General features: G+C 39.7%; 1 protein-coding gene across 3 annotated transcripts in view; it reads right to left on the reverse strand.

The window, feature by feature from the left end:
- Nucleotides 1-19,147, reverse strand: part of FYN (FYN proto-oncogene, Src family tyrosine kinase) — a 313,617-nt gene that overhangs the window by 169,329 nt on the left and 125,141 nt on the right. For all 3 annotated transcript variants that reach the window (XM_044002171.1, XM_044002169.1, XM_044002170.1), the window contains one exon: nt 9,600-9,669. The gene's annotated coding sequence lies outside the window, so the exon portion shown is untranslated. The remainder of the gene's footprint in view (nt 1-9,599; nt 9,670-19,147) is intronic.

A 19,147-nucleotide genomic window follows, 5' to 3' on the forward strand; every position in this document is an offset into this window, starting at 1 on the left:
CCCTGCCCACGACCCCCCAGAAAAGATTTACTCAGAGAAGTGGATTGATTTCTGTTTGAAAGAAAATGTATAAATCCAATCCAAAAGCCTTTGGTTTTTTACATATATTTGATTAAGTTCATTTTAATTTAATGAAGGCAGACTTGTACAGTGTAAGAGGACTGGACTTGGGAATCAATCAGGAAGATCAGAGTTCAAATTCTGCCAAGATAATTACTAGCTGTATGACTGTGAATTAGTCACTTTACTCCTTAGGGTACTGGTTTCTACTTGTGTAAAATAAGGCTAATAATGCTTTTAGGGCATACCTCATAGGACTGCTGAGAAGTTTAAATGAGATAATGCATGCGAAATGTCTTATAAACATTAAAGTGCTACATAAATATCAGCCTATTACTATGTATTCAATTATATATATTCTCAGAAGAAAAAAAAGTGCAATGACTCTCCCAGAAAATTTAGCTCACCCACAGAGCAATGAATGCACTGGGCCCCATTCCAAAAGGTTACTCTCCCTTAATATGTACATAATTTGTGCCTGTGAAAGTTGTTACAGATGAAAATTATGCCATGGGCAAGAATAGGCAATTGCTTAGTTTTAAACTGTTACTGGAGAAGGCCAATGCACAGATTTTTATCTGCAACAAAGGAAGATGCCTTTAGTGCAGCATCAAGTAGTCTGGGTTAAGATCCAGGCAAATCTATCTGATAATGAAAAATATACCTTATTTCCATATGGGATTGATTTAAAAGTGACTGAGAAGGATCAGATGCCTTCCGGAATAAAAATCCACAATCTAACAAGGAACAGTGAGTGATACTTATACTTGAACCCTTCCTACTTTCCTCTGGGCAAAACACTTTTAAAAAAAAGTCAGGAGGATCTAGTAGAAATAACACTGAAAAGGGTATTGAATTATGAAAGGAATTCTAGTACAAGTTATACTTTTTTTTTTTTTAAGTGAGGCAATTGGAGTTAAGTGACTTGCTCAGGGTCACACAGCTAGTAAGCGTTAAGTGTCTGAGGTCACATTTGAACTCAGGTACTCCTGACTCCAGGGCTGGTGCTCTATCCACTGCACCACCTAGCTGCCCCCATACAAGTTATACTTAACCTTGTCCCTAACCTTTCCGGGCTTCGGTGTTTCTTCTTCTCCATATAAGCTGTGATTTTAACAGTATGGGTGGTCCCTATGTAGGACTTATCTCCATCAATGCAGATTGAAGTCACCTATAATTTCACATGGGGGTAGCTAGGTGGCACAGTGGATAGAGTACTAGCCATGGAGTCAGGAAGACCTGAGTTCAAATGCAGCCTCAGACACTTACTAGCTGTGTGACCCTGGGCAAGTCACCTCACCCTGACTGCCTCCAATAACAAACAAAAAACTTCACAGAGGGATCATAGATTTTGTATTGGAAGCGACCTTGGAGAACTAACTGTCAGACTCGGCAATGTCAAATGACTTGCCTATGGTTATATGGCTAGTGTCAGAGTTCTGGAGACAATTACTTGCTAAACATTTATTAAACACCTACTGTGTGTCAAACATTGAGCTAAGCAAGTGCTGGAGACAGCTAAACTGATTGTTACATTTTCAGTACAGGCCTTTATACCTTGGAAATGGACAAAGGCTCTAAGGGTTTCATTTACTGTTTTGTGTATTGCCTAGACTAAAAAAAGTGATGGAAAAAATGTCAATACTGCAGATTAAGCTTAAAGGTGTACCATGAATACTTTTTTTTCCCTTGGATAGCTAATTGTTAAATAAACCTAGACATTCTTAAACTCCAGACTCTGTATTCTATATATACTTTTCCTCCTCATAAAATGCATTCAGAAAGATTGGTCTTGCCTCCCTCCCAGGGCTATTGGTTTTTTGTTTTTTGTGGGGTTTTTTGGTTTGTTTTCTGGGGCAATGAGGGTTAAGTGACTTGCTTAAGGTCACACAGCTAGTGTCAGGTGTCTGAGGCTGGATTTGAACTCAGGTCCTCCTGAATCTAAGGCCAATGCTTTATCCACTGCACCACCTAGCTGCCCCCAGGGCTATTGTTTTTAATGGACTTGGGAAGAACTACAGAATAGTGTTGAAATAACACTATTATTATTAAACAGGCCTTCATCTTCAAAAAGTTACTTTCTAAGGTACTTGATTATCAGTTTTTTCACTAGTGGATAGAGCCGGTGCTCTATCCACTGCGCCACCTAGCTTCCCCTTTTCACTAGTCTTTGAAGGAGTAGGCCTTGTCTAGTCCTAGAATCATAAATTTAGAGCTGGAAGGGACCTCAGAGGGCCCCTGAGTCCAAACTCCTCATTTTACAGATGAAGAAAGTGAGGTTGAGAGTGATTTAAGTGACTTGCCTATGGCCACACAGTTTTTAAGGGTTTGAGGCAGGATTTGAATTCAGATATTGCTCAACACTCTAACCACTGGGCTACCCAGAAGCCTCTTTGGGGGCTGACTTTTCTTGGAGCTTAAAAAATGGAGACTATTAGAAATTCCTCCCTCCCACCCCCAAATGCTTAGTCCTAGGAGGTACCTGAAAAAAAGAACAACCAGTTTTGAGAAGCAAGGGAATGTAAGAGAAAATGGAAATGTGTATCCCTTGAAACCTAGACTTTAAAATCTTGAGAAAGACCTTTGCTGGAGGAATTTGATGCCCATTTTTCTTTTTTCTTTTCTCTTCTTTTTTTTTGGCAAGGCAATGAGGCTTAAGTGACTTACTTGCCCAGGATCACATAGTTAGTAAGTGTCAAGTGTCTGAGGTTGAATTTGAACTCAGGTCCTCCTGAATCAGGGCTGGTGCTTTATCCACTGCGCCACCTAGCTGCCCCTGACCCATTTTTCTATAAACACAGTATTCTAAAATTGTTTGCCAGAAGACCTTGATCTTATTTATTCATTCTGGATGCCTTCTTAGGTATACATTCTTGTAAAGATCAGTAGACTGATTTAATCTAAGGTCTAAATATTTCCTGCCTTGGTCATCTGAAATGAAATCTTTCCCCTTACTCTTTTCTCTCCTCCTGATTTCCTAAATGCATTTCCATAACATTCATGCCAGAGGAAAGAGAGCGATTACCAGAAAAAGAAAAAATGAAGGGTAGATGAGTCGAAGTAATATCATAGCAGAACATTTGGTGAAGGGTATTTATGTCCACAGATATATACACCACATCCTTTACTGGAGAGATAATACTGGCCTAGATGCTGGGTTTGTAAATCCCAAAATATCCTTCACAAAAGGCATAGTTACCTTCCCAAAATAAAGCCCATAATTAAGCAAACTGGTTTTGGTGGTGGATTGCCCCCATACCATAGCCTAACATACTGTCTTCAAAGGTCGGGCTTTAGCAGACACAACCACGTTAGGCTACAAAGGCCTGACTGATCTCTCTTTAAGCCAGGTTGCAATATCTCTCCCAAACTGATGAAAATAAACATTGCCAAGTACCCAAATGCCTAGCCCATACTTCATCTGTAATGAGATCTCCCTCCTCCCTGTGTGCATATTCATAACACCAGAAACCCTGAGCTTGATGCATGTAAGGGCTAGCCCTAAGCAAAATACCATTTAGTTTAGAAAGTTATCTAATGACAAACTATTTAAAGAAGCCGGCAGTTGAATTTTTAAAAGGTGAATCTAACAACACTTGGGTTAATAATGGGAACAAGTGGGCTCTGTGAGTCATCACTTTTCTGTCTCAATTGTCAGTCACATATTTAGTCACCCCATAGGATTTAGCTGGTTTAGGTCAGGATTGGTAGTCTCACTACCTGAGTTCAAAGCCTGCTATTTGCAGTTACCAGCTGTGTGACCCTGGGCAAGTCACTTTACTTCTAAAGGCCTCAGTGTCCTCATATGTAAAAATGGAGGGGTCAAACTAGATAATCACTAAGGTTGCCTTTTCAGCAATTCATGTCAGGTTAGGAGGCAAGGGGATAGACTGAATAATCTCTCACTCAGAGGGGTCTCCAAAACAAACTATTTCCTAATTATATGTAGACTAATCTAATTATATATGCATTTTCTAACTGTATTCACTGTATTGCATTTTCCATTTGTATTTCTATTAACACAATTGTATATTAACACATATAACATCTATGATTAAAATAATATTTTTGAATTTCCAAAATATATTATAACTACTTTAATTATACATTCTTAAAATATACCTGTACTTTATCAAAACCAAGTTTAAAAAAACTCTGAGTTTTTCTATGAAAATCACAAGGTTTAGGAACTGCAAACTTCCTATGACTCAATAAATTATCTTAATTTGGACATGGATCTTAGAAGAACTGTGGTGTTGACACAGAAATGACATGCTGAAGGGTGGTATAAAAGTTACTATTGATGCCTTCACAAAAGCTGATATCTCCACACCTTGAGGGGAGTAATTCTTTTTTGTTTGATTGTTTGTTTGTTTGTTTTGGTGAGGCAATTGGGGTTAAGTGACTTGCCCAGGGTCATGCAGCTAGTAAGTGTCAAGTGTCTGAGGCTGGATTTTAACTCAGGTCCTCCTGAATCCAGGGCCAGTGCTCTATCCACCGCTCCACCTAGCTGCCCCAGAGGGGAGTAATTCTTAAGAAATCCTTCCTAATCCATTTAGGAAGAAGGACAAGGGGGAGGAGGAGGAAAAGAAGAAGGAAAAAGAAGAAAAAGATGAGAAAAAGGAGAAAGGAGGAGAAGGGGTAGAAGAAGAAAGCAGTACAAAGGAGAAAGAAAAGAAAGAAGGAGAATGAGGAAGAGAAGGAAAAAGGGAAGAGGAGAGAAAAGAAGAGAAAGTAGAAGAAAAGAGCAGTAGAAAGGAAGAGAAAGAAAAGATGGAGAACGAAGATAAAAAAAGGAGAAGGAAGAAGTTTAGAAAGAAAAAAATAATATGTACGGTTATTAGAACCACCGGTCAATATAATAGCCAGATTACAGAATTTGTGTGGTCAGACCATGATTTCTTTCTTGAACTGAACTCCTAGTTTCCTAGTGAGGAAAACTACCTCTTAACAATGCAGATCAAAAATGCTTTGGGACAATGAGAAATTCTGTGGCATGCCTAAGGCTCACATCATATGCTTGAGCCTTGGTCTTCTTGACTCTGAGGCCGGCTCTCTACTCACTATGCTAGGCAGCCTCTCATGGAAAGTAAGAAGCTCAGCATTCTGCACTGGTCAGGCCATCTCTGGATTTCAGAGTTGATTTAAGGGCACTGCATTTTAGGAGAACACTAATAACATAGAAAATTTCCAAGAAAACAGAGACCAGGGTAGTTCAGGGACTTAGAAACAAGGGCCTATGAGGAACAGCTGAAAGGGTTGGGAATGTTTAACCCAGAGAATAGAAGTCTGGGAGGAAATGACACATCTTAAATATCTAAAGATAGCTTCTATGACCGAAGTGTCTGGACACTTGGGCTCTCTTCTAGGGTCTACTACTAACTACATAACCTTGGACAAATTAGTTTTGATTTCCTCATTTATACACTGAGAAAGTTGGAGTAGATCTTTAATGTCCCTTCCAGCTCTAAAAAATTGTTTGATATTATGTGGGAAAATTATGTTCATGTTGCTTCAGATGAAAGACCTCTACAGGGAAATAGATTTTGGTTTATTATAAGGGAGAATGGATGTACCATACTCATCTTAAACTTAACATGTCCTAAAGCTGTACTCATTTCTGATACTGCATTGACTCTTTGTTTTGGTTGAAGTCTATTAAGAAAATCCAGCACCATATATATATACTTGGACAAAAGGGAGGAGTATTTTAATAGACTTTTCAGATAACTGTGGATATTCTTCTTTGATACTACCAAAATTCAACTGGTTTCTTTTTTTTTTTTTTGCAGGCAATGGGAGTTAAGTGACTTGCCCAGGGTCACACAGCTAGTAAGTGTCAAGTGTCTAAGGCCAGATTCGAACTCAGGTACTCCTGAATCCAGGACCAGTGATTTAACCACTGCGCCATCTAGCTGCCCCCCCCCTTTAAAATTAGTTTTCTTTGTTATACTTTGTATTTTATTTTATATATTTATTTTTTCTTTTTTCTTCTTTTTCTTTTTTTTTGGTGAGGCAATTGAGGTTAAGTGACTTGCCCAGGGTCACACGGCTAGTAAGTGTCAAGTGTCCGAGGCTGGATTTGAATTCAGGTCCTCCTGAATCCAAGACCAATGCTCTATCCACTGAGTCACCTAGCTGCCCCTCAACTCGTTTCTTAAAGGTGAGTTTCAATGTGAAATCTGAAACCATATCAGTAAACCTGTGTATTCATATTAAAATCCATTGGGGGGCGGCTAGGTGGCGCAGTGGATAGAGCACCGGCCCTGGAGTCAGGAGTACCTGAGTTCAAATCCGACCTCAGACACTTAACACTTACTAGCTGTGTGACCCTGGGCAAGTCACTTAACCCCAATTGCCTCACTAAAAATAAAAAAATAAAAAAAATAATAAAAATAAAAATCCATTGGGTTCATGGATCCACTCTGAAAGGATCTTTTGCTGATGCATGATTTTGTAAGATAATGCACTGGTAATTTGGAAAATATTGGTTCACTGAGTTATACAGATCTCTAAAATGTCATTGAAAAAAAATCAGATTCATTAATATCACCACTGATCACATCCAAAAAGTCTTAAGTTATGGGAAGTTGTCAAGCTCACAGTGGTGAATATAAGCTTTGCAAAATTCAATTTTTTTTTGAAAGCTTAAAGTTTCCACATTGGCAACAAATCTGTCAGCTCTTTACCTTGAAGTGACAGGCTCACTCCATTCATTTGAAAAAGAATGGCTGCCAAATACTCAAGTCTGAATAATCATAGCTTATCTGTTGTTTCTTCAAGTAAAAATGGTGTTCCATGGGAAAAAAGTGGCTAGTTCAGGTTACGACTCAATTGCATAAGTGGTTTTCCTTGAGACAACCATTGTACTGAAATAAGCAGAAGTGTCTGATGCATATTTGTCATTTTATCACACAGAATATTAAAAAGAAGCAAACTCGAGGGTTGAGATTTAATAAATTAATTATTATTATTGCTTTATAAAGGGCATTACTAATGTCCTTGGCACCAAGGAAAGTAGCTTTTTTTGCTTTTGTGTTGGTTTTTTTTTACCACAAGTCTGTGACAGTGGAGAATACAGTAACAACTAGTACAGTTTGGTACCACCACCTTGATTCCTACTAAGGCACCAGTAGTTTTCCTCACCATTGCTTTTTCACTGTCAGCACAAATGCCAACTGAGTTGTTCCAGTTGAACCATGAAGTTCAAAAAGTTATTCAACACTTTGAATATTTCACATTCGAGTTTGTTGCCAAACATAAGACATAAAATGTCTTCTTTGATGATTAGTTCGTACTGATAACACATGAATATAACACAATGAAAATACCAGTCGGGCATTTCTATAGATTTATCCATTTGTAATGCAAAAGTGTGATTCTACATTTCCTATGTTAACTCAGTCTTCATATTTACAGCTAAATCTTTAATTCACATGTCATGTGACCTTTGAGAAACTTCACTGTACACTCATGAAAGAAAGAATGAGGGTGAAGAGGGGAAATGATTCCTTAATATTATAATGAAAATAGTTTTGCAGGATCCCTGAAAAGGATCTTGGGAACCCCAAAGGGGTCCTCAGACCACACTTTGAGAACCACTGCTCTAGACAAGTTCATACAAGCCTTCAGAGTTCTAGGACTTTCTAAATAGAACTTTCCAACAATGAAATAGGGTTACCTTGCAGAGAAGGGAGCACCCTTTAACTAAAAGTAGTCAACCAGATGGAGAATAGCCATCTACCAAACTCCCCTTTGTGCGCACCTAAGAAATTTCAGCAAATTATCTAGCTTTCAGAGAAGGTACCACATATGTGAAAAAACTTGGAAATGAAAGTATCACCTCCAAGAAAATAATGCCTTGGTCACATAAACCTACCCTACTCATTTCCTGCGTTTCTCTCTTTTTTTTTTCTGCATTTTTCCCACACAGGAAGCCTCTGTGAGGTAGTATGAAGCCAAGAGTCCCTCCTCTTCTTCCTTAAACTTTTCTTATTTGTTTCTAAATGAAATTCTGTCAATTCCCAAATTTAAACAAAATCCAAAACAAGGTGATTTCACTCAGTGGCAAACTAAGTGGAAGGAAGAAGCAGTGAATTTTATATCTGTTCCAAGACACCAACCACAAGAATCAGACCAGTTCACTGGTAGATAAGATAAGCAATGTGAGATCCACTGGCTAGTTGTCAAGTATAGCAAGGAGTTAACATCATCATCTTTGGAAGAAGCAGTATGGACTAATGGACAGAGTGCTGTACTTGGGGGTCAGGAAGACTTGGGGTCAAATCCCATCTCAGATACTTTACAAGCTAGGTGCTTTCTGTACCTCAGTTTCCTGACAGGTAAAATGAGAAGGGTGGATTTGACGGCTTAAAAGGTCCTTTCCAGCTCTAAATAAATCTATGATTTCAGGATCTTAATTGCACTGGGGCCCTACTGATAAAAAGACTATCCACCCACAAGGCTCCAGCTCCTATAGGAGCTTAGCTTTTAGAGTTTGTCCAACCTGCTGGAGGGAGCTTCAGCCTGTTAGCACTATCTTCTATAATGTTAAACACAGGTCAAAGGACTACAAATTTAGAACCAGAAGGGACCTCCCTCCAAAGGCCGTCTTGTTCATCCCCTCATCTTACAGACTGAGAAAAATCAAATTTTTCACTGGTTCTTGGTAGACCTTGTCTGGTCTTAGTATCATAAATTTAGAGCTAGAAGGTATCTCCTAGAGGGCCACTGAGTCTAATCTCCTCATTTTTACAGATGAAGAAACTGAGGCTGAGAGTACCCAGGGAGGAAGCATGAGAGTGAAGATTTAAACTTAGGTTTCTAGACCCTAGAACCATAGCCCTTTCCACTAATGTACCAAGCTGTAAGCTCTTTGGGGGCAGGGATTGTCTCACTTTTGTATTTGTATTCCCTGCCTGTCACAGAGTAGGTCCTCAGTAAATGTCCATCCATTGATTTTTGTCAAACTGAAGGCACTTTGTCCCAATGGTCTTTTAATACTTGTCTGTTAAATGGCTACCAGCCATTCTGGTTCCCTCTAATTCTCCATGCCCCAAATGCAATTAGCCTTCTTCCTCCTCTGCCTAAGCAGATGAATTTGGAATAATATTCAGACACACAGAATTTCAAGATTTCCCTGCTCTGTATTCTATCCCTTTTATCTCTCTCTGTGTCTCTTTTTCTCTCATTTTTATTCTCTCAGCAAAGAGGCTTATTGCCTGGATCTTACAGTGATAGCAAAGAAAACACAAGAAACTAAGTAAATTAAGCTGTCAACAGTATCCTGTGCCTTTGGCCCAGAAGGCTATCCTCATTATCCCCTAGGAAACACCATATTCCTTAGAAACAGAACAGCAACAAAATTTGCAGTCACTAACAGGAAACACAGAAGCAGAGCTACGTTTCATCATCATAAAATTTCGCCTTCTCTCCGCTTAACACAGATTTTAAAGCGGCAAAGAACAAGGAAGCAACCATCTTTTATGGGCCCCCATCATATTACAAAAGCTATTAGGAATAAATGCAGCAACACTTACCAGAATTTCTCCCAGCTATCACAAATTTTATATACACCACATTTCTTCTACCACAGCTGTAGTACAGGTCCTGAAAAACAACACCACACAGAGAGTGAGAAAAGCATCATTAAGCTGCAATAATCTGACTCATATTGCTTCACCCGGAGAATCTATAACCATCTTCTTCCCCAGAAACCTTATCAAACCTATACAACTTCTCTTAGGACTGTCTTTCACTGATATATCAGACCCAGGTGCTAATTGATTAATGATCATTAAGCAGTAATCATGGCTGAGGAGGAAATGAAAGTTTATGGACCTGAAAAATTTGTACAATAAAGGAATAAAACTGGAAACTGAGTTCATCACAGCTTTACTGCATTTTTTTTTTTGCATGCCTCTAGTAGTTGACCACATAGAAAAAACAAAAACACAAAGATAAACACCAGGAATAATAAATAAGCCTTTCTCCAAACTCTTGGGTCACTTATTGCCTTATTCATCTTAGGCTTGTTTGTGTTGTTTGCAGAATACAAAGAGATAATAATATCAGCACCCTATTCAGAATATAAGCTACTTAAAGGCAGAGGCCACATTTTCTATTTCGATATTTCCTGCTATGTCATCTATAGAAAATGGGCATTTGATAAACACTTGATTCAATTCTCTATGTATTTGGTAAATGCTTGCTATGTGCATGGTAGTAGAGATATAGACACAAAAATGAAATAGCCACTGCCTTCAGTGAACTTACATCCTCCTGTAGTCGATATAGCACGTAAGCATATAGAGAAATACAAAACAGATTTCAATAAATGCAAACTATTTCAGGGGGTGTGGGAGATAACTAGCAATTGGGACATGAGGAAAGGTCTCCCTCCCTTAAGAGGTGGAAACTGAACGAAGGCTGGAAGGGAGCCAGGGATTCTAAGAGTTGGAAGTGGTGGTGGTGGTGGGGGGGAGCTAGGTAGCACAGTAGATAAAGCACTGGACCTGGAATCAGGAGGACCTGAGTTCAAATCCGGCCTCAGACACTTGACACTTACTAGCTGTGTGACCCTGGACAAGTCACTTAACCCTCATTGCCCTGTAGGAGGAGGAAAAAAAAAAAAAGAAAGTGAGGAGGGACCCAGGAATCACAGAATTTCAAAGCTGGAAGATACCTCAACAGCTACATAGTCCAACCCATACCCCCAACATCTCTAAGAAAGCATTACTGACCTTTAAAAAAAACAAAATTGCCAGAAAACTGTAAATCATGGGCATGGGCTAGGATAATATCTAATCTCAGCCTGTTATCGTCTCATAATTTGTATTCTTAGTCACAAAGGAAGCCAGGAGAGAAAGTGGATGGATCAGTGAAAAACCATCACTACCACTAGAGAAAGAACTCACTGTGATCACACTTTCCACTTGCCACTTCTATGGGAAACTGATGACATGGGAAAACATGGGCAGTTTCTACCACATAGAGCTATTCTCCTGTTACCATAGAGTCAATCCAATTTAATAAAACTTTACTCAGCACCTATCGTATGCAAAACATACCAATTTCAGACAGAGTGTGCTGCCACGGTGATTTTCCTTAAGTGCAGATCTGACCCTGTTACTTCCCTATTAAATCATTCCATTGGCTCCCCATTGCTTTGAAGATAGAGAACTCCCTATTAACTCCACTGTTTAGCTTTTAAAGCCCTTTTCAATCCGGCCCCAATCTATCTTTCTAGTCTCATTTTTCATTATATTCCTTCCCCCAATCAACGGTCCAGCCAAAATAGCCTTGTCTCTGTTCCTCACGCAAGGCATGCCTTCTCTTGTCTCTTTGCTTTTGTGTGGGTGATTGTCCATGCCTGGAATGCATGCCCTCCTTAACTTTTCCTAAAAAAATTCCTCTCTTCCTTTAAGACACAGTTTAGACATGCTTTCTCCATGAAACCTCTCCTGATCCAGCCCATGGCTAAAGCTCCCCCCACCAACTACCTAGTATTCACCTGCCATGTATTTACTGGGCATTAATTCCATATATGTTTCTGTATGAACATGCTATCTTCCCTAATCAAATGTAAGCTCATTTAGAGTAGGGATTGGTTCATTGATTGTATTTGTATCCCCGACACAGCATTTGGCATGTAGTAAGCACTTAATAAATGTTTATTGATTGATGAGAGGAGACGGAAAGTTTAGGTGATGCCGGTAGCTTGCACTTATCAAGTACTTCAATGTTCACAGAGTTCACAACTCTGGGAGTTTCGGGCTACACTTTATTATCTCCATTTTACAGAAAAGGAAACTGAAGCTCAAGAGAGTTTTATATGACTTTCCCAGCATCACATCTCTAGGAACTGTCTGGAGGTGAGATATGAAATTTTACAGAAGGTTCAAGCTTGGGGAGGGGGGGTGGGGTGGTTCATACCTGAAAGGGGATGGGGGAAGTCTTCGTAGAGGTTCATTACATTTCAACCTAGATTTGCCCATTATACCATTAAAGAAACCAATCCCTACGAATACCAAAAATTAACATTATCTATGTCATATTGTATTTTTATTTATTGTGTTAAAAATTTCCCAATTGCATTTTTTTGGGGGTAAGGCAACTGGGGTTAAGTGACTTGCCCAGGGTCACACAGCTAGTAAGTGTCAAGTGTCTGAGGCTGGATTTGAACTCAGGTCCTCCTGACTCCAGGGCCAGTGCTCTATCCACTGTGCCACCTAGCTGCCCCCCCCCCCCAATTACATTTTTATCTACTTTAGATTTCACTTGGGAATTTTGCAGGCAGAGAGTTTGATGCCTCTGCATTACAGCATGCTGCCTTCATGTCCTCACAGAGCTTACTGCATTCTAATAGAGGAATAAGCTACACGGCACAAATAGCTCCAGTATAAAATAATATAGGACAAATGTACCCAAAAGGTCCCAAAATTTTACATGAGGTCAAAGGTGGGGGAGGGAAGGCTATACCTCTGAGGGGCCGGGGGAAGTCTTCATAGCATTTGAGATGGGCTTTAAAGGATGAATAGGGTAACAGGCAAAGAGAGGAGAAAGAGAACATTTCAGGCATAGAAAGCAGTCTGTGCAAAGGTATTGGGACAAGAGAGTAGAAGGTATATTTTCTGGGCAGAAAGTAGAAGGGTTTTGTTAGATATAAGAGCCACTTCAGGATTTTTATTCCTTGGTCCTGTCACATAAAAATGAATAGAAAAATGGACAATATTCACTGGTCCAAAAGGCTCAGATTGAGGACTCCTCTGAGGCTTTGGCTAGAATGAACAAAACCTCAACAGAATGATCTCCTTTCCAAGTGGAGAGACACACCGATAATTTCCGTGTGCACAGGGAGTCTCAACATGAAAACATAACTTGAAAGGGACCCGTGTCCATTCACACAGGCAGAAATTTATCTCTGGCAGCCTACTAGGTTTGACATCATGTCAAGTGCTGCTTAGTATTAACTGGGAAATAACACTACTCAAAGCCAGTAGTTTTAGAAGATAATTAAGACTAAGGACTTAAGACTATGGAGAATAAAGACTGGCCCCTAACGTGCTGTTTAAAAGTCTGAAGAAATTTTATATCCATTTCACAATTTAAATTTAATTATGTTCAATTACATACACATTTATTAAGCACTTACTGAAAACTTATTGTTTGGGGGCTTGACCTGTGTTTTTTTTTTTTTTTTGGAAGGTGGCTTAGTGAATAGGGCACTGGGCCTGGAATTAGGAAGACCTGAGTTCAAATCCAACCTTACACACTTGCAGTGTGATGCTAGGCAAGTCACTTAACCCAGTTTGCCCAACTTTCTTTATCTATAAAATGAGCTGGAGAAGGAAATGGTAAACCACTCCAGTATCTTTGCCATGAAAACTTCAAATGGGTTTATGAAGAGTTGAACAAGGTGGTTTAGCATATAGAGTGCTGGGCCTAGAGTCAGGAAGATCTGAGTTCAAATCCAGCCTCAGATACTTAGTTGCTATGTGACCCAGGGCAAGTCACTTACTCTTTTTGCCTCAGTTTCCTTTTCTGTAAAAGTAGCTGGAGAAGGAGATGGCAAACCACTCCAGTATCTTTTCTAAGAAAACCCCACAGAAAGTCACAATGGGATCACAGAGAGTCAGACATGACTTAATGACAACAACAACAACCTGTGATTTTACTTTCGTGGAAAGCTTTCTTTTGTAATGCAGATCAGCAACTTTTCTATAATTTATAGTTGTAGAGAGTTGCATGAGGCATGGGCATTGGGCAGTTAAATGTCTTGCTCAAAGTCACACGTGTGTCAGAGGACAGACTTGAACCCAGGTTTTCCTGATTCCAAGGCCGGCTCTCTATTTGCTATGCCAAGCTGTACTACTAGAATGTCATAAAGAAAAATTTTTCTTTTCTTTTCTGATTCAATGGATTCTGGTGCACAGATCATCAGAAGTCAATATATATTACATGTGTTCACAAAACCAGACGTAGCTGATGATCTTTTTGTTTCCTAGTACATGGCCACAGGTTCTGTTCTTTCTCTTCGTTTAATGTCAATAGTCACTTCTTTGGCAACCATTCATCATTTATGTGAACTGGAATTACTTGGATTAAGCATTTCTTGTGTAAAACAGCCTGTCCTAACCAATAGAGAGTCAGAACAACTACCATAACACCACCAATAATAGAATTTATATAATGTTTTAAGGTTTGCAAAACACTTTGCAAATATCTCACTTGATCCTCAACAACACTGGGAGGTAGTGCTATTATTAACCCCATTTTACAGGTAAGTAAATTTAGGCTGACAACAGTTAAGTGACTTGCTCTGGGTCACAGAACTAGCATCTGAGCCAGAAAGACCTGAGTTTGTGTGTGTGTATTTTTTAAATTTAATATTTTATTTTTCCCTCAATTACATATAAAAACAACATTCGTTTCCAAAATATATTTTCCAGTAGACTATTCCTTTTAATTAAATCCTCAAGAACTATCCAAAATAGAAGTGGGTAACTGAATCATGGGGGTTCTATAAAAATTTCCAGGTGACAAAGAACTAAACAGCCAGAGTTTAGGGTTTTAATCTTTTTTTTTTTTTTTAATGCAGGGCAATGAGGGTGACTTGCCCAGGGTCACACAGCTAGTAAGTGTCAAGTGTCTGAGGCCGAATTTGAACTCAGGTCCTCATGAATGCAGGGCTGGTGCATCCACTGAGCCACCTAGATGCCATCTAACTGCCCCCTAGGACTTTAATGTTGATTCAGAAGTACTCATCTCATCCAGTGTGCTAAACTGTGCTGCTTCTATGAGTGACCTAGAACATGCTCACTTTTTTACATTCCAGAAAACTTTCAAAGTCAACCAGCCTATATGACCAACCCAGAGGAAGTGCTAAAAAAGCATTGCAAGATATTTTAACCATAGGGGGTCACCAGTTGCCTACACCAGAAGTCACACAGATGTCATTTCCTGAAAAGACAATGGGAGGCTAATTGCTGAAATCCAAAATCCAATAGGAAGGCAACCTGTGACATGCAAATCAGAAGGAGATTAAGGGGCTCATTCTATTCCTAGATTAGCTCCAGTTATTCAAAGGCAAAGAAGCGAAATAAGCCACAGTGGCCATACTCAAATGGTGTTGAGTTTCTAAATCTTCTAATTCCTGCAGGCTGAAGATTTGGCTAGAATAAATTTGTAGGGGTCACCCAGGTCACTCAAGTGGGATAGCAGGGTATTGAGAAAAAACCAAAAAACCAATAAATCTGCAATTAGAAGACCTCATTTGGAACCTATTTACCTTTATGGACTTTGGTTCTCCCCATCTATAAAATGGTGTGTGGGGGTGGGGATGGTGGGGATCTGTAAGGATTAAGTGATCTCTAATATCATTTTCAGGTTTACATCCTGTGATGCTCTGCTGGATTTGGTTATAAGTAAAGATTAGGGAGGAGGGCAGGGGAAGGATTTTCTTTTCTTTGGCTGCCATAATTTATGCAACCAAAAGGGAAGGACAGGATAGGCTATTTCATTTGTAAAACAAATACTATTCAGTTAAACTGCACCCTTCTATCCTCAGTAAATTTTCTCCAAGTCTAAAGCCTACTGTTTGAAAAATGAAGAAGTTGTGTTTGGCACTGAAGAAACAAGGCCTAGTCACCAATGAGAAGGATGAAGACCCTGAAAACCCAGGGTTCCCAAGGACAGCCTCTTCCTCTCTTTGGGAGAACTCCAGGCAGGCCCTGCTACAACCAACTACCTGATTCTTTTGTGAAACTTACTTCAGACTGTTGCCCCTCCAGGTATTCTAATCCCTTTGATTTTCTTCCAAAGGGTTTGGCAGACTGAAAAGAAGGTCATTGTTTCTCTTTCTTTCTTTCTTTTTTTTGGAGGGAGGTGGAAAAAAAGTGAGAAGTGAGATGATGGGAAAGGAGACATAAGGAGAGGAGAATGGAGAGAAATAAATGAGCAGGGGACTAATGTCAGGGAAGAAGCCAGGCCAAGAAAAAAGAAATTACTGCTCACAGGAGAGAAGGGAGGGAGGGCAGATGGCAAAAAAGACAAGTTAATTTTTCCCCCTTGAGTGTGTTATTGGCAAAACCAGAAGGGATGGGGGAAGGAAGCTCACTATAGACCAGGAAGCAGTGACCCCAACAAATCAAGAGAAAACATTTGAAGGGTATAGAGGAGAGAGAATGACTTTATCCTTAGCTACTAACACAGGCAGCCACTGTGGCCAAGAGCCACATTTCCTCTGTGCAATTAGATCCGGTGGGGAGAGAATACAGCACAACTGCAGCTGACCATACAGCTCTCCTTAAGAAGATCCTTTGTAATGTCCATGGCCACCTCTATTAAAGCTCATAATCCAGTTGTATATGGGATTACCTCTCCTACACAAAGACACATACACAAGAAACAGATACAAAACCCTGAATTTATAAAGAAGATAAATTAGGGGGTTGGTTATTCTCTTCGCAAAGGATTCCCTCCCTAATGGTCAAAAAAACAGTTCCTCTATGGTATTCAGAATAACTCTTTTACAAAAGTCTTACTTTCACATAATCAATAAAAATTTGTTTAGCTCTTATTAGGTTCTCACACTGGGCTATGTGCAATGAAAAATAGGGAAGAAATAGGAGATGATAGGATTTTAGAACTTTAAGAGAGCGTGGAAAAACATCAATTGAACCCTCTCATTTTTTTTTTATTTTTATTTTTTTTTTAGCGAGGCAACTGGGGTTAAGTGACTTGCCCAGGGTCACACAGCTAGTAAGTGTTAAGTGTCTGAGGCCGGATTTGAACTCAGGTACTCCTGACTCCAGGGCCGGTGCTCTATCCACTGCGCCACCTAGCTGCCCCGAACCCTCTCATTTTAAAGAAGGAAATCGAGACACAAAAAGGAAGTAACTTCCCCTACTGAGGGTCACAAAGCTAAAAAGGAGCTGGGTGGAATTTGAACCTAGGCCTAGGATGGAAGCTCCCACAATCTTTCCATTTTACTCTCTGTAACCTCTCCAATGCACAGTCCTTGCTTGAGCTTACCATCTACATGGGTAAACAATACTAAAACACACGAAACGAGAGTGAAAAAAATAAGATAACATATAACTAAATGCTAAATTGCATGGTACAGATGAGTACTGCTAGAGAATTTCAGAAGAGGGAGATGAGTGGGGGCAGGGGAGTCAGGATATGGGGAGGTGTAAGGAGGGGGCATTCCAGGCAAAGGGAAAGAGTGAAGGAAGAGGTAGCAAGAACATGGTGTGTCTGTGGAACAGTGTAGTGATTGGTATAACAAAAACCTGAGGGGTTGGGGGGGGGGGGGAAGGTGTCTGGAGGGGGGCGTGTCTTAGGAAATAAGGTTGGCTAAGTATGATGGGTCTCCCTGGACTGGAAAGCAGGCAGAGGCATTCAGGCTCGAAACACTGGAAAACTGGGGAGCAGGATGACAGCAGTGTTTTTAAAGGAAGACACATCTGGTGGTAATGGGCAGAAGAGATTTATGAGAAGAGACAAATCAGTGAGAGCAGCTAGGAATCTGTCCCAGTATTTTAGGCTGAAGTGATTGGGTCCAGCCTTGGGTGATGACAGAAGAATGAGGGACATCTTTTTAAAAAAATTTTAACATTCATTTAAAACAAATTTTTTTTGAGTTCCAAATTCTCTCCCTCCCTCCAGCCCCTCCCCCAGTCCCTGAGATGGCAAAGTAATATGATACTCATTGAACATGTGAAAAACATATTTCTACATTAGTCATGTTTCCAGAAAAGGGCAAGAAAAATAAGGAAAGTGAAAAATGATATGCTTCAGTTGGAACTCAGAGTTCATCAATTCTCTCTCTAGAGGAAGAGAGCATTTTTCATCACGAGTCCTTTGGAATTATCTTAGAAATATTGACTAGACTAGTTAATTAAGTCTTTCACAGTTGATCACTGTTCCTATATTGTTCTTAGGAGGTACAATGTTTTCCTGGTTCTCCTGACTTCACTTTGCATCAGGGTTTTCTGAAAGCATCCTGCTTGTCATTTCTTATAGCATAATAGTATTCTGTCACAATCATATACCACATCTTATTCAGCCATTCCCTAATTGATGGGTATCCCTTTAATTTCCAATTCTTTGACAACATAAAAAGAGCTTCTAGAAATATTTTTGTACATATATGTCCTTTTCCTTTTTCTCTGATCTCTTTGGGATTCAGACCAAGTAGTGGTATTGCTGGGTCAAAGGGTATGCACAGCTTTATAGCCCTTTGAGCATAGTTCCAAATTATTCTCCAGAATGGCTGGATCAATTCACAGTTCCACCAACAGTGATTCAGTGTCCCTATTTTTCCACATCCCCTCCAGCATTTGTCATTTTTCTTTTCTGTAATGTTAAGCAATCTGATAGGTGTGAGGTAGTACCTCAGAGTTGTTTTAATTTGCATGTCAATGAGAGACATTTTAAGGGAAAAAATGGAAATAGGACTTAGTGCAAGATAGGATATAAGGAAGCAGAAAAAGAAGAAGCAAAAGAGGACTCTAAATTTGTTAAGCATGAATGACTAGGAGAATATTGGTGTCTTTGACAGAAGTCAGTTGGGTGGGGAAACTGTTTTTAACAAGGAAAGAGTTCAGTTTTGGAGAGAGAAAAGGAAGGACAGAGGGAGAGAGAGAGAGGGGGGCAGAGGGGGAGGGAGGGAGGGAGGGAGGGAGGGAGACGGAGAGAGACAGAGAGACAGAGAGAGAGAAGGTGGGAGGAAGTGAGATTTTTGGCATCAATGACAGTTACATCTCACATGTAAAAACAAGGTACATTTTACACAGGAATGCTTAAACTAATATAGTTTAAATCTGTGAACTCATTAAAAAAATCTTGCTAACTGTATTCCAATATAACTGTTTTCCTTTGTGATCCTATATATTTTATTTCACATATTTAAAAACATCATTCTGACAAGGAATCTATACACTTCATCAGACTGACAGAGGGGTCCATGACACAGAAAACGGTTAAGAACTCCAGGTCTAACATGAAATGCATAGAGCATAAAACAGTATGTCAGAGGAGTGGCAAGGGGATTAGGTAACAAGTCCTGCGCTCAGAGAAAGCC

Source organism: Dromiciops gliroides, chromosome 4 (assembly GCF_019393635.1).
Source record: "Dromiciops gliroides isolate mDroGli1 chromosome 4, mDroGli1.pri, whole genome shotgun sequence".
NCBI classification, from domain to species: Eukaryota; Metazoa; Chordata; class Mammalia; order Microbiotheria; family Microbiotheriidae; genus Dromiciops; species Dromiciops gliroides.